Source organism: Acomys minous (genome assembly GCF_964271855.1).
Source record: "Acomys minous genome assembly, chromosome: 12".
Lineage (NCBI taxonomy): Eukaryota > Metazoa > Chordata > Mammalia > Rodentia > Muridae > Acomys > Acomys minous.
Window position 1 is genome coordinate 20,650,087 of NC_140493.1, and position 16,725 is coordinate 20,666,811.

The 16,725-nt window shown below is 50.0% G+C and overlaps 1 protein-coding gene across 3 annotated transcripts in view; it reads right to left on the reverse strand.

The window, feature by feature from the left end:
• The window catches only part of ZC3H7B (zinc finger CCCH-type containing 7B), a 48,549-nt gene that overhangs the window by 30,451 nt on the left and 1,373 nt on the right, over window positions 1–16,725 (reverse strand). The window lies entirely within an intron of this gene.

Below are 16,725 nucleotides of genomic sequence, written 5' to 3' on the forward strand. Positions count from 1 at the left end.
GTCTGCCCCCAGGCCGTACCTGAAGCCAGACTCCTGCAATGAATAGACCAGGGTGAGACACAAGGCGACAGCTCCCAGCACTGAGGAAGAGGAGGAGGCTTGGGTTTATTTATCTATTTTTCTTAAGAATGAGTCTCTATGTAGCCCTGGCTAGCAGAGCATTTGTTATATAGACCAGCCCGGCCTCCAGTTTGGGGTGATGCTCCTGCCTCGCTTCCCTGGTGCTGAAATTATAGGCATGGACCCCAACAGCCAGCTGAATTTGAAGGGGACATGGGAGTAGACTCCTCAAGTGTTGGGCCAGCCTTGATGGGTGCCCCAGGGGGCAGATCCATGAATGATGGAGCCATACTTAAGAGATAAAGACACACTCAAATGGTTCATAAGATTTGCAGCCATCATGGGGCATGGTGGCGCACACCTGTAATCCCAGCACTCAGGAGGCAGAGGCAGGTGGATCTCTGAGTACAAGGCCAGCCTGGTCTACAGAGTGAATTCTGGAACGGCCAGGGCTACACAGAGAAACCCTACCTCAAAAACAAAACAAAACAAAAGGACACCCAGCCAGCAAGGGAAGGTGGTTCTGGAAGACCAGATCTCAGGTCATCAGACCCTTCCTCAAAATGACAGAGGCAGACCCTTTCAGCTTTGAAAGGTTATTTGTGACATCTGCCTCTAGCCCCAAGGCTACAGTGAGGGATGGCTGCTACCACAAGAAAGGGCCCAGCAACAAACACTTGCGCCTTCAGCCACTCCTCCCCGTCAGAGTGTCACCACTGCTGAGAGACACAGTAAGTAATGCAAAGCAAAAGTAACATGTGGTCAGGGCGCAGGTCTGTGGGAGGCCGGGGGTGACAGTGGGCAGAGCCCAGGCTACCACAGAGGACTGGAAACAGAAGGAGAGGGAAGTGCCCGCTGTATCCCCTCTTCCTACCCCCACCTGAACCCGGACACACCCTCAATCCTGGCGACTCTGAAGCAGAGGCAGGTGGATCACTGTGAGTTTGTCACTGTGAGTTTTGAGGCCAGCCTGGTCTACAAAGTGAATTCTGGGACAGTCAGGACGTCTTAGAGACACTGTCTCAAAAAAAAAAAAAAAAAAAAAAAAGGAGTAGCTCTCAGCATGCTTTGTGTGGCATTTGTGATCACCTGTGTGACTGCGTAGCTGCCAAGCTTCGCCACCTGAGTTTGAACTCCAGATGCCACAGTGGAGAGAGAAGTAACTCCTCGAAGTAGCCTTCCAGCCCCCACACAACTGCTGGGCCACATGTACTTACTATACACACGCGTACACACACCACGCATATACAATAGTAATAAATAAAAACTTTTTGAAAACTCCCAATATATTTCATGCCGGGTGTTGTGGCATACGCCTATAATCCCAGAGCGAGAAGTAGAGGTGGGAGGATCAGGAGTTCAAGGCCAGACTCAACTACTACATAGTGCGTTAGGCTACAATTTGAGATCTTATCTCACTAAACACACAAAACCACCACCAACAACAACAAATAAGCATGGGGGTTGAGGGCCGGAGACGTTGGCTTAGCGGTTGAGGTCACTGGCTGCTCTTCCAGAGGACCCAGGTTCGATTCCCAGCGCCCACATGAAGAGCAGGAACTGAAAGAATAGATGCTCTAACATATCTCGTTTTCTTTAGAATAATTTCCTGGGCAACGTCTGGACTTTTTTCTCCCCCACAGGCAAAATCTGAAATACAAAATCAGATGACCGGCTTGGGACCAACCGAGCGGTACAGGTAGCAGGTAGGGACCAGCAGCCTGCTTGCTGCAGTGTTCAAAGTCAAGGTTCTGGGTTCTGATCTCAGCGCTGAAATGGGGGTGCGCAGGGCGGAGATAGGGATGAATGGGGCATTAGCATGGCCCAGGAGGGACTGTGTTGGCCTGTTAGCGATCTCAGTGGTCCCGTGCGTGGCGGAGTACGTTAATGGTGGCAGAATAAGTGAACGAACATCAACTCATTCAACCCAGCTATTTTACAGATAAGAATGACTAAATAAAAGAAATGAACAGTCACAGCAGCGTTGGCACCTGCTGAGTGGCCGCCACATGGCGAGGGCTGTCATGAGCCTTCACTTCACTTCCTTAAAGCTCCGCAGGAGCCTGATGGTAGATACTGTTAACCGCCTCACCCACAGTGACAGAGTTCGTATATGGAGATCCGACCCTTCATCTACCATGCAGCTCAGGTCTCCCCTGGCTCACAGTAACCCCTGCCCCTGATTCCTTTAGGCACAATACATGGTGCCCCTCCCCCAGCCTGGAATGCAGTTAAAGCACATCTCCATCCAGACTAAACTCCCTAACACAGCGACTGACCGTCTCTCACCCTTCCGCTCCATGCCCTTTGCCACGTGGCCTCCTAACCAGGGACCTCCTTGCTGCAGAGCTAGCTGAGTTTTGGTTTTGGTTTTGGTTTGTTTTTTCTACTCGCCTCTTCCTGGACGCCAGCCTGCATCGACCCACTCCTAGGGCCCTTTCTGCCGGCTCTGTTGGTGGGCTCTTCTTTGCCAGGCCTCAAGCCCAGTGTTCCTGAGGTTTCCTGGGAGGGACGGTGCTCCTGTCTTCTCTGCCATCCCCAGATGAGCTCCTGCGTTTCCTGATCTCATGAGTCAGGCTGATGACTCATGAGCCCGCTCTCCTGCCAGGAGCACCCCCTCCTCAGCATTTCAGATTTCCACCTTCTGGATAGTGGCTCCTGGAAGTCCACTGCCAGGCTGTCTATGACCCCCACACACACGTTTTTTCCAATTCTTGGGCCCTCTAACCAGAACCCCACTACCCACACCCAGACAATTCCTATTCACCTTTTAAGACCCATGCCTGCCAGGTGCCGTGGTCCTCGCCTTTAATCCCAGCACTCAGGAGGCAGAGGCAGGTGGATCTCTGTGAGTCCGAGGCCAGCCTGGTCTACAAAGTGAGTCCAGGTCAGGCAAGGCTATACAGAGAAACTCTGTCTTGAAAAACAAACAAAAAAATGCTACTTCTGTCGGAGGCCAGCCTGGTCTACAGAGCAAGTTCCAGGGCAGCCAAGGCTCCAGAGCGAAACCCTGTCTCATTAAACAAACAAATTTCTATGTCTACGAAGTCTTCGCTGATGACCATCCAGATGAGCACATTCCACACTGAATGTAGCCTCCCCTCCCCTCCCCCTCTGCCCCAGCCAGAGAGCTCGGACTGTTACCTGGTCTCAGTTAGCCCCCAGCTCTTGCCACCTTTAACCTCCTAAGCATCTCTTGATGTGTGGAAAGAACCTCCACAGCTTCTCTCTGGCTCCAGCTATCGGTATCTTACAGCCTGTCATCGTCTCCTAACAATGAGCCCCCGTCCCCCGGGGCTGGAGAGGTGGCTCAGCTGTTAAGAGCACTGGCTGCTCTTCCAGAGGACCCGGGTTCAATTCCCAGCACCCACACGGCAGCTCACAATGGACTGTAATTCCTGTTCCAGAGGATCCCACACCTTCACACAGATATATATGTAGGTAAAACACCAATGTACATAAGGTAAAAAATAAATAAACTATTAAGAAAAAAACAACAACAGTGAATCTCTTACAATTTGTTCCCATACTAGGGTCCAGGGACATGTCTAATACATACACAAACACCATTCTCTTTCTCAGAAGTGTTGTGTACACACACACACACACACACACACACACACACACACACACACACTCGTCTAAAAACAACCATAGTGAAACTTGAATAAGCTGTCTAGTCTAGTAATGTCCCAAGGCCAATTCACTCGTTTTAACAATACACATGAGCTACACAAGATGCTGCGGTCAGGAAAGTTGGGTGAAGGGACTTCTTTGTACAAGTTTTGCAACTTCTTACGAATAAAAAGTTAAACAAACAAAACTTGCCACGACACCATTACCAAAAGGACAAAGTCCCACATTCTTTAGCTGGTGTCTGCAGGCCAGCAGTTCACGCTTGGCCTCCCCCTGGTCCCGTGGCAAGGCCTGGAAGATCACACACCAACAATGGCGGACCATCAAGGCTGCCTCCTCTGCACAGGGCATCCTTTCCATACCCGGGGCATCTTCACCTGCCACCAAGCGTTTCTCCCAGCTCCACCCAAGCTCGACGCTCTCTGCTCGTTTCGCGCCACCATGCTTGACCTAGCTGACTGCAATCTACGTGTGTGTCCCTGGCTCCCCAGTTATAGCTCCTGAAGGCGGGAGCGGCATCTAATTCATCCCAAGCAGCCCAGAGAAAACAGTGCTTAGGAAGGAGCCCGTGCTCAGGAGGGGCCCAGGACGCTGGAGACACGACTGAGGGGGCTGACTTCACTCTTCATTGGACACACACTTCTCCTAGCACAGAAAGCCTGAGTTGTTACAATGCCCTGTTAAGGAGGGGCAGTTATAGCCCCATTTTGTAGATGAGGAAACTAAGAGGTACAGAGTGGGTGACGTAGCCAGCAGGGCTCCCACTGGGACAGATGAGAGAGTTGGGATTTGCGCCCTGGCAGTTGGCTCTGGGACCCCACTCTATCACTCCCCTCATCAACACAGCACCCCGCACACCGTCTTCACCCTGCCCTCATGCGTACGTGGCCTCAGGTTTACCTAAAGACCAGCAGTCGCACCAGAATGCAGGCTGGCCACATACCCTGACCTCGCCAGCCAACCCAAGCTTCCGGCATGCCTAAGGCTACCTGGCAGTGGGTGAGGAGCCTCGCTGGCTCTCCAGTCAGAGCAGGAAAGCTTTTACCGCACCATCCTCCACCCTCGCCAGCAGCCTGGGTCTGCGCTACTGCTTCCCCACAGCCCTGAAGTATGTCTGTCCACTCCTGGACTTCCTGTTCTATGGACGTCAGGGAGGGTCATGCTTTTATGTCCACAGATAGCCTGCAACACGTTAAGTAGCATCTGCGTGTGACAGGCACTGTGAGTGGAGAAGAGAAAACCCCCTCCTGAGAGCTAGCCTTCCCGTCAACTGTGACCTCAGGCAACAGAGTGCAGCCGCGACCCGGAGCTGGAGCACCACTGCCTTCTTTCCTTATGGCATTTCAGAGGCTGCAGAGAGTACAGAGTTCCTGCTTATCACAGGTTCGGAATCACAGTAGCTACATTAGACACGCTGGGCAACAGTGCTGAATGAATGAACGAAGAAGCCCAGGGCTGGGAAGACAGCGTGGTCAGCAGGGGGTTTGCCTTGCATGCCCAAGAGCCTATGATTGGTCCCTAGAACCAGGGGGGGGGGGGAAAGAGGCATGCCGGCACACACTTGTAATCCCAGTGATGGGTAAGTGGGGACAGGCAAGTCCCTGTGACCCCCAGAGCAATGAGACCTTATCTCAAAAAAAAAAAAAAAAAAAAAAAAGGCTCAGCAGCTAAGAGCACTTGCCAATCTAGCCAAGGATCCAGATTCGGCTCCCAGAACCTACATGGCAGCTCACAAGGATCTAGAACTCCATTTCTGGGGATTCTGACACCCTTTTCTGGCCTCTGCAGTCACCAGGCACATGCATGGTACGTATACGTACATACATGCAGGCAAACACTCATACACATAAAATAAAAATAATTATCTTTAAAAAGAAGAAAGAAAAAAAAAAAAAGACAGCTCCTAAGGAATGTCACCCAAGGTTGTCCCCTGGCCTTGATGTGTATGCAGGAACTCTATATATGAACATCACACATATATACAAACACGTGTACACACACTACTCGTGTGCATTCATACATATATGAACACATACACAAGTCTATCAGAAAAAAAAAACAGAACCGTTTTTCCAAAATATTTTACTTGGTGTATTTAAATACACTGACCTGAGAAGGGACTAGAACAAAAGGCTCTGTCCTAAAGAATCGTTTGTGACCGGGCGGTCGTGGCGCACGCCTTTAATCCCAGCACTCGGGAGGCAGAGGCAGGCGGATCGCTGTGTGTTCGAGGCCAGCCTGGTCTACAAAGTGAGTCCAGGACAGCCAGGGCTACACAGAGAAACCCTGTCTTGAAAACCCAAAAAAAAAATAATAAAAAAATTAAAAAAAGAATCTTTGTGTCCACAATCATCTCAACAGTATGATATGTCTTCCCACTGTTCACAGAATAGCAAGGCTTGGACTAGATCCAGGCTGGCCCAAGGCCACACTTGCTGAGGAAAAACCAAACTGCTGGCCCCACCTCAGGCCCCACCAGGAAAGCAGGTTAAGAAGGGACTGTGAGCTTTCGGCCTCGGCAGCCACCTTGCAGCAACTCACCCCAATGACAGACAGGAAGGGGAAGAGGAGGGGCCCTCGCTCTATGCTCTCTAGGCCTCTGAGGAACCATGGAGTTGCTCCTTGGGCCACAGACCTGCGAATCTACAAAAAGGGTGATCCTGTGGACATCAAGGGAATAGGCACCGTTCAAAAAGGAATGCCTTGTAAGTGTTACCACGGCAAAACCGGAAGCGTCTACAGTGCTACCCAGCATGCCTCATTGTGAACAAGCAGGTTAAGGGCAAGATTCTCGCCAAGAGAATCGATGTGTGGATTAAGCACATCAGGCAATCTTAGGAGCAGAGACAGCTTCCTGGAGCGATGAAGAGAAGGAGGAAGAAGGAAGCCAAAGAGAAGGGCACCTGGGTTCAGCCGAAGTGAAGAGTAACAGGAAGAGGCCTGAGCTGCTGCAGCGCATTCCGTATGAGTTGATGGCCTAATGCACAAAGGGCCTGGACGGTAAAGTGTTTTTCTTGGAGGAGGAGGAGGAGGAGGAGGAGGAGGAAGAGGAGGAGGAGAAGGAGGGGGAGGGGGAGGAGGAGGAGGAGGAGGAGGAAGAGGAGGGAGTGTAAAACAAAATGTCCACGGGCCTCTCTATGTAGCCCTGGCCGTGTAGACCAGGCTGGCCTCAAACTCACAGAGATCTGCCTCCCAAGTGCTGGGATTAAAGGAGTGTGCCACCGTGCCTGACGAATGATTTTTATTATGTTTAGGTGTATGTGTCAGCTTGTGGGTATGGGTGAGCTCGGCTGCCTAAGATGGCCAGAGGCCACAGATCTCCCAATGCTGGAGTTACAGAAGTTTTACCATGACAGTAAGTCTCAGAGCCTGAAAACATCCTAGACCAAGGTTACATTGTAGGAAGGCTAAAAGCTTCCAAGACTAGGCCTAGGTCAGCTGACAGAAGCAGTAAGCCTGGAAGATGACAATTACCTCAGATGAATAACCATTCCTTTTACATAGTTCTGAACCACCTAACTGACCTTGGTGCTGAGAACCAAAAGTGGGTCCTCTGGAAACTCGGCCGTGCTCTTGACCACCGAGATGTCTCTCCAGCCCCTGACAACTTTTTTCTTTTTCTTTTTGTTTTGTTTTTCAAGACAGGGTCTCTCTGTGTATCCTTGGCTGTCCTGGACTCACTTTGTAAACCAGGCTAGCCTCGAACTCACAGCGATCCGCTTATCTCCGCCTCTGGAGTGATGGGATTAAAGGCATGCGCTGCTATGCCCACCTCCCTGACAACTTTTTTTTAAAACTATTTGTTTTTATTTTATGTTCTTTGGTGTTTTGCCTGCATGTATGTCTGTGTGAAGGTGTCAGATCTTAGAGTTACAGACAGGCAGGTGGGTGCTGGGAATTGAATGCAGGTCCTTTGGAAGAGCGGTCAGTACTCTTAAGCGCTGAGCCATCGCTCTAGCTCCCCACACACACCCGCCCTCAGACATTGAAGCTTAAAAAGGGAATAAAGGGAAAGCAGCAGACGGTCACCCTTGGAAACTGTAAGCAAGCATAAGGAACAAAATAAACAGAAACCAGCCAAGTGGTCATCAGTGGTAGTGGCGCACACCTTGGGAGGCAGAGGCAGGTGGATCTCTGTGCATCAGAGACCAGCCTGGTTTACAGAGGGATTCCAGGACAGGCAAGGCTACACAAACTGCACAAGACAGGGAAGGCAAAGGTAAGAGTGAGGGACAAACAGGAGATGTGGCAGGTGGCAGAGCAGGAGCTAAGTGAAACCCTTCAGAGGATGTCAAATTTGAAACAGAGGAGGAGAGGGGACGAGCATGCGCCCAGCAGAAGCCAGAGAACAGCAATGGACCTGAGGCAGGAACAAGCTGAGCAGGGTCAAGGAAAACACAGGTCAAAGGGCAAATAAGGTGCAGAGAGCCGGATGAAAGTTTGATCAGAGAGCTATATATCCTACTGGACAAACACGGCTAGGTTGTGCCTGTACCCAGAAAATTCTAGAAGGCTAACAACAAGCGTGACAGGGTCTCGCTAAAATCTCAAGAAGCCCCCTTTGGCTGCTGTGTGAAAGCTATCCAGCAGAATTTGAGAACATAAGGAGGTTTACTACAATAGTCCAGGCTGGATTGAGACAGAGAATGGAGAAGGTTCTGGAACATTCTAAAAGTTACTAAGCACTCGGCATCACCTCACACTGTGCGGTTTTTTAGAGTTTCAAAATCCATCCCCGGACCCTCACACCAAAGGTGGCAAATGTTAGGAGATCACAGAAAGGGGGAGAGAGGCTAAACCGGCCACGTACTTGTGTGTGGGCTGCCCCTGTGCCTGCTGCCGTGCCTGCTGGGAATGAAAGGCAGGGTTCCGAGCACTCCGTTCTGCTCTGTGTCCCTCCACTGCTGGGGCAGTGCATCACGGGATGGAACAGGAGAATAGCTGCCCCAGGGCAATTTCTGAACCCCCAGGAGAGCTGGTCACAGCCTGGACCTCCCGGGCAGTGACTGGCTGGCTCCTGATACTGATATTCCACAAACTCAAGCTGGCACAATACAGTTCGCTGTCCTCAGAGATTCGGATACCCCGATCCCTTTCCAGAGCCACAGTTTAGGCACAGGAGCCTCAGGAGGTAGAGGAAGAGTCATTTTTCTAATGAAAATCAGGGACACATCCTCACTTGGAAGGACTGCCAGAAATTATTGGCTGTAGCACAAGCGAGATACTGTTACTGACAGGAAATCACATCCTGCTGTGAATAAATTAATAAATGACTAAATAAATGCTGGTGGTTGAAAGTGTTACCTGTCCAAAACTGGGCACGGTGGCAACGTGCCTGTAATCCCAACACTGAGGGAGGCAGAGGCAGGAGGATCTCTGTGAATTCCAGGCCAGCCTGGTCTACAAAGGGAGTCCAGGACAGCCAGGGGTACACAGAGAAACCCTTTCTTAAAAAACAAAAACAAAAACAAAAAACCCAACCTCTCCCCTCCCCCCACCCCAAAAAAGAAAAGAAAATATTACCTGTCCAGAAATGAGATGGGCTGGGCAGGTGAGGTGTCTCACAAGGCATTGCGGAAGCTGTACAAAGAAATTGAGGCCAATCTGGGCTACATAGTAAGTCTAGGCCAGCCTGGACTACAGTATGTAATCCTGCCTTTAAAAACAAATTGTTTCAGGTGGTGGTGGTGGTGGCAGTGGGAGCCTCGGCAACATACACTTTTAATCCCACACTCAGTGAGGCAGAAGCAGGTGGATCACTGTGAGTTCAAGGCCAGCCTGGTCTACAAAGCGAGTTGGGCTACATAGAGAAACACTGTCTGGAGGAGGGGGAAAAAAAGACAGAGGCAGGAGTATTAGGAATTCAAGTGTGATCTCAGTGCTACACAGTTGAGTTTGAGACCAGTCTGGTTTGTATAAGACACTACAAAAACTTCTGGGTGCTGGACTCCTATAGGCTCGCCTCTGCCTCCCGCTGTGCGACAGCTATATGGCTGTGGATGTGTTCCTCGGTCTCTCTGAGCCTCAGGCTCCTCATCTGTAAAATGGGGCTGGTAATACTAACAACCACTGTTTTGGTTCAGGGAATGGTTAAGTGGCTACACAGGGCACAGGACGTGCCAAGCAAGGTGTAAACTTGTGGTAGCTTCTGCCCTTACGTCCATCTCAACGTCTGACACAAGGCTCGGGGAGTGTCCCTGAAGTCACCTAGAGGGCTCTGAAGAAAAGGTGGGTTCTGGAGGCAGATGAGCTGTACTCCCTCCCCAGGGGGCTCTGCGCCTGCTGAGAAACACCGGCAGAAGCCATCGCAATGCCTGCACAGAGACAGACTCCGCAGGGAAATAGATGAGGTGGGAGGGAGTTCTGTGTCTGCTGCCGCCAGAGGAAGGAAACCCGAGCCTGTTGGCCATGGACCATTAAAGACCATGACAGGAGCTAACACAGTGGCTTCGGCCTCGGAGTTGCCAGCTGCCCGCTACAGCCAGCCTTGCCCAGGGGCCACCTGACCTTCTGTGGCCTCAGGTCTGCACTGCCGGCCCCACCGGCTTCTCCGCCCACCGTTTATGGTCCCTACTGTAGACACACTCAGTGTGCTTTGCAGTTGGTTTGGTTTGGTTTTTCGAGACAGGGTTTCTCTGTGTAGCCCTGGCTATCCTGGAACGCACTCTGCAGACCAGGCTGGCCTTAAACTCACAGAGATCCACCTGCCTCTGCCTCCCAAGTGCTGGGATTAAAGGCCCCGTGGCTGGACATATTTTTTTTCTTTTTTTTCTTTTTTCTCTTTTAAGATTTGTTACTTATCAATATTCGGCCTGCATGTGAGCCAACAGGCCAGAAGACGACATCAGATTTCATTATATGAGCCACCATGTAGTTTTTGCTAAATAGGTAAAAATTTTTAAAGTCCCTCTAGCAATAAATAAATAAATAAATAAATAAATAAATAAATAAATAAAAAAAATCCCTCTAGCTTCTTTGCTTTCCTCTTTTTTTAAAGATTTGTTTTATTTAGGAGCTGTAGAGATAGCTAATTGTTGAAGAATGTTGGCTGCTTCTCCAGACGAACTGAGTTTGGTTCCTAGCACCCACACGGCAGCTCACAGCCATCTGTAACTCCAGTTTCTGGGGATCCCCAGGCACGCATGTAGGCAAAACACCAAACACACATTAAAATAAATAAATCACCCTTAAAAGACTAATTTTATTCCTATGTATGACTGTATGTATGTGTGTGCATGTGTGTGTGCGTGTGTGTGTGTGTGTGTGTGTGTGTGTCTGTGTGAAGGCCCTGAAGAGGGCACTGGATCCTAGAGCTGGAGCTACAGGGAGGAGTTGCAAGCCACCTGACATGAACGCTGGGATTTGAACCCAGGTCCTGGGGGAGAGCAATATATGGTCTTGACCACCTAGCCATCTCTCCCCTCCACTTAAAAAACAAACAAATATGCACGCATGCACACTCCTGTAATTCCAGCACTGTGGGAGGCAGAGGCAGGCAGCAGATCTCTTTTAGTCTCTTTTGAGTTCGAGGCCAGCCTGGTCTACAAAGTGAGTCCAGAACAGGCAAGGCTACACAGAGAAACCCTGTCTCAGAAAACACACACACATACACACACACACACACACCAAACAGACAAACAAACCCCCCCAAAACAGAATCTCCCCCTAGACCGGGTGAAATCTGCCTGCTTCTGCCTCCAAAATGCTGAGATTAAAGAGGTATGCCACAATGCCTGGTACTTTCTCCCCTCCCCCAAGCCATTTAGCTTTTAAGACAGGGCTAGCCCCAAATTATAGAGATTTACCTGCCTCTGCCTCCCAAGTGCTGGGACTAGAGGTGTGTGCCACCACTGCCTGGCTCCTTCTCTTTTCTTTTTTTTTTTTTAAGTTTTATTTTAAACTATGTGTGTATGTGTGTGTCTGTCTGTCTGTCTGTGGATATGTGCATCTGAGTGCTGGTGCCCATGGAGGTCAGAAAAGGCCATTGGTCCCCTGGAACTGGAGTTACACGTGGTTGTGTGCCACCCAACATGGGCCATGGGAACTGAAGTTCAGTCCTCCAGAAGGGCAGCAAGTGCTCAAACAACTGAGGCATCTCTCCAGGCCCAGCCTTCTAGCTCTTTCATCTAGCTCTCTTGGATTCCTATCAGACACCAGCAAACCTTAGGACCCATCAGAACATGTTGTCACAAACCCAGCACTTTGGAGAGCTGCGGGGGAGGGGTCGCAGTCACAGCCAAACAGATGCCAACTGGGTCTCTACAAGCCAGTTCCAAGACTACTTAGTGAGACTCCGTCTCAAAGGTCACAAAATAATAATAATAATTAATAATAATAATAATAATAATAATAATAGCAGCAATCATAACAAAATAAAATTCCAGCCGGGCTCAGCCCTCGGGAGGCAGAGGCAGGTAGATCTCTGTGAGCTCAAGGCCAGCCTGGTCTACAAAGGGAGTCTAGGACAGCCGAGGATACATAGAGAAACCCTGTCTCGAAAAACCAAAATAATAAAAAATAAAAATAAAATAAAATAAAAAATTCCGAATTTAAAAAGAAAATCAAATGCTCTCAAGGCCCATTTCCTGAAATGGAAACTCAAGTGCAGAGAATCAAAGGACCGGCAGCAGCCGAGCCAGACCTCAGGCCGAAACACCGCAGCCCGCTACCCACTAGCCTGTGGCTGTACCAGGTCCCTCATTCCTCGGGCTTTACCTGTCGCTGCTTCTGCCTCCGCCCCAAATGGTCTCTCTTATCCCACCCTTCAAGCCTTCACCTAGAAATTCTTCAAGGAAGACCTTCCACTCCAGGCAAAATAAGCCTGCCTCCTCCACACTGGGGTATAATTCAATTTGACAACATAATGACTGAATGTGTCCTCCTGGCACGTCCACCGCGGCTGGAGGCCAGTTCCGGTCCGTGGGAAGCTCGGGTGGATCATCCTTATCTGTCTTGTGCCCAAACTCTAAGCTCTTCCAGTGTGATAATTGAGGCCCCAAAAGCCCTTAAGGAGCGGAATTACTCAGAATTCCTATACTCTCTCTACAGCCCTTCTGTTGTTTCTGTGGGGTGGGGGTGGGGGGCTCAGCTCAGTAGAACTCTGGGCTTGGGGCCCCTGTTAACCTTTCCCAGTGAACCCTTATAGCTGAGGCATTTGCCAATTCCGGCTCCCCTGATCGCCATGACGGTGGTGTGAAAGTGACTAAGTGGGCAGGAGCACGGCTCAAAAGAGTCAGAAAGTCTCAAGTTCAAATACGGTAAGGTGACCTTGGGGCAGCCACACAAATCTTGAGTCCCCCAGAATCTTCTCCAGTAAAGCGCCGCCACAGGTGCTCGCCCTTCACAAACTACAACTGGACAAGAAAATGTAAATCAAAAAGTAATTTTTAGAGCTGTGTGGTGGCGCGTTTAACCCCAGCACTCGGGAGGCAGAGGCAGGCGGATCTCTGTGAGTTTGAGACCAGTCTGGACTGCAGAGAGATTCCAGGACACCAGGGGCTACACAGAGAAATCCTGTCTTAAAGAAAAATTAAATAATATTTTTAATATTAAAGAAAAATTAAAAGCTAGACGATGCCAGTCTCCCTGCACCCAAGGTTTCCTCCCTCGACTTCCACCTTGTCTACTTCCTTCAGGAAACTTTCCTCAGCATTTCCTGGTGCCACCTGGTCTTCTCTCAGTGCTCTGCCCATGGAGCTCTTTTCTTTCTTCCTAAGTTCTCGATTTTTGGGGGTTTTTTGAGACAGGCTCTTTCTATATAGCCTTGGCTGTCCTGGACTCGCTTTGTAGACCAGGCTGGCCTTGAACTCACAGCGATCCGCCTGCCTCTGCCTTCTGAGTGCTGGGACAACAGGCTTGAGCCACCGTGCCTGGAGCTTTTAACTTGCTAAGTTGCCCCAGACTCTGGGAAAGGATGAATAGGCAGAGACAGAGAACTACTCAGGAGTCCTAGGCTCTGCTGTGCACATCTCTAGCAAGACACCCAACGCTTTGAGCCCGACGCTCTTCATCTGGAAAGGAAGTGTTGAGAACTGCCCGCCCCACCCACCCCAGGCAGGATGGTTGAGTGGGTAAAGGTGCTTGTCACCAAGGATGACAACAACCTGAGTTTGACCGCTCAGACTCACATTAGCAGAAGGGAGTGGACTCCGCAAGCTGTCTGCAGATCGCCACACACACACCATGACACAGACACACTCCTTCCCTATAAGTAAATGGGTATAACAGTTCTATTTTCAAAAAGTTTATGTGTATGGATGGTTTTGCTTGCATATGTATTTGTGTAGGGGCTGGAGAGATGGCTCAGAGGTTAAGAGCATTGCCTGCTCTTCCAAAGGTCCTGAGTTCAATCTCCAGCAACCACATGGTGGCTCACAACCATCTATAATGTGATCTGGTGCCCTCTACTGGTGTGCAGGTGTACGTGCAGGCAGAACACTGTGTATCATGTCATGTTCCTGGTACCTTGAGAGGCCAGAAGAGGGTTCAGATCCCCAAAAACATGAACTGAGGACTGCTGTGAGTCACCATGTGGGTGCTGGGAATTGAACCTTGATACTCTTAACAACAGTGCTCTTAACCACCAAGCCATCTCTCTAGTCTAAAATTTAAAAAACAATGTTGGGGCTGGAGAGATGGGTCAGTGGTTAAGAGCACGATCTGCTCTTCCACAGGTCCTGAGTTCAATTCCCAGCAACCACATGGTGGCTCACAACCATCTATACCGGCATGATGCCCTCTTCTGACCTGCAGGTGTATATGCAGCTAGAAAAGACATATACATAAAATAAATATTTTTTTAAAATGTTGGTGGCACACGCCTTTAATCCCAGCACTTGGGAGGCAGAGGCAGGGAGATCAATGTGAGTTTGAGGCCAGCCTGGTCCACAAAGGGAGTCTAGAGCCGGGTGTGGTGGCACACGCCTTTAATCCCAGCACTTGGGAGGCAGAGGCGGGCGGATCGCTGTGAGTTCGAGGCCAGCCTGGTCTACAAAGCGAGTCTAGGACAGCCCAGGCTACACAGAGAGACACTGTCTTGAAAAACCAAAAAATAAATAAATAAATAAAAGGGAGTCTAGGACAGCCAGGGCTACACAGAGAGACCCTGTCTTGGGGAAGAAAAAAAAGAAAGAGAAAAAGTAGGAAAAAAAGAAAGAAAAGGTCTTCCTGATATAATTGCTGGGAAGGACAGATGAACCCACATACATGAAAGGCCTTTTGTTATAAACTAACTAAAAAGCACTACACATATACATGCTTTTTTCCTTTTTTGTTTTGTTTTGTTTCAAGACAGGGTTTCTCTGTGTAGCCCCAGCTGTCCTGGTACTTGCTCTATAGACCATGCTGACCTGCATGGCTTTTAGTTTTGTTTTTGGTGGGTGTTTTGTTTTGTTTCTCTCTCTCTCTCTCTCTCTCTCTCTCTCTCCTTTTGTTTTTTTCGAGACAGGGTTTCTCTGTGTAGCCCTGGCTGTGCTGGATTCGCTCTGTAGACCAGACTGGCCTCGAACTCATAGATCTGCCTGCTTCTGCCCCCTAAGCGCTGGGATTAAAAGTGTGCCTCATGCCTGGCTAAGGTCTTATTTTTCAATTATGTGTATGCATAGGTGGGTATGCGCACATGACAGCAACTGCAGGTGGAGCAGAAAGGTATCAAAGCCTCAGGAGTTAGAGTCACCGACAGCTGTGCCCTGCACAACACGGGTGCTGGGAACTGAACTCAGGGCCTCTGCAAGAGAAGCCTCACCGCTGAGCCACCTCCCTAGCTACCACCACCCCCTTTTGTTTCCAAGGCAGGTGTGGCAGGTGGACCGCTGAGTTTGAGGCCAGCCTGGTCTACAATGCAAGATTCAGAACAGCCAGAGCTACACAGAGAAATCCTATCTTGAAAAACTAAAAGCAAACAAATGGGGGACAGAGAGAGAGGGAGAACTCCGGAGAGAGGGAGAGAGACACACAGAGGGGGGGATGCTGGGGGTGGGGCAAATGCTTGTGCACGAGACCTCAAAAGTCACAACTGTCTTGCGCCCCACTCTGGAGAGCCAGGAGGCGAATATCAGACCTTCCATCCTTGCACATACATATACACAAAATGCTATAAACAGATTATCATTTTAAGGGTCTCAAACCCACCGATGACTGTACTGTCCCCACAGCTAAAGAGTCAAGAGACAAGCTCATCCCAGCGAACTCGGCATCCAAGAACATTTCAGCCAGCCACGTTCTGAACTGCTATAGCTCACGGCAACCATGCAACAGACCTTATGGCAATCTAGGAACCCACGGAAGCCGCTCTCTCATCCTCAGATCTCCCTCCTGGAAAAGGAGATTTGGAGGCAGATCACTAGTTAGGAAGCATCCTAGCTTTCTCTAAGCTGCCTTCCCCATCGGAAACACAAGGATGTTAAAATGTCTACCTGGCTTACCTGCCATGAAGGGCAGGTGAGCCCACATTATGTCCAGCACGGACGGACGGACGGACGGACGGACGGACACACACACCCTTTCTAGAACCTACTTCACCCAGGTTTGGGCCTGGCATCATCATTTCTAGCTTGTAGCAGGCTAATACGGGAGAAAGAAGTACAAAGGCATTAGGGAACGGTTGTGTCTGCGGTGGGGGAAGTCTCGGTAGTACAGAGAGAAAGATCCTGCTGGAATTTCGTGTCCAACATAGTTGCTAAATGTACTATAATTATCACATTTGTGTAAAAATTCAAGGATCTGCATTCTGCTATTTTCACCAAACTGGATGAACTGCAGGCACTGCTGTGGGCACCCAGCCCCCCCCCCCAACTCGACGCCAAAGCCCCAGCCCCTCCAGCCTCCAAGGCTTCCCCATCAATGATTGGCACCTCAGCCATCCTGTTCTGTCAATAATGTGGGGCGGGGGTTGGGGGGAGCTTTGTCTCTGTGAAGGACCCCCCCCCCAGCCCAGGAACTTTACAAACACCTTAATATGAGGGTTTCTACGCGAGAACGAAGGAGCTGTGACTCGCAGAGGGGACCTTCTGTCCGCTGAGGGCCCTGGCG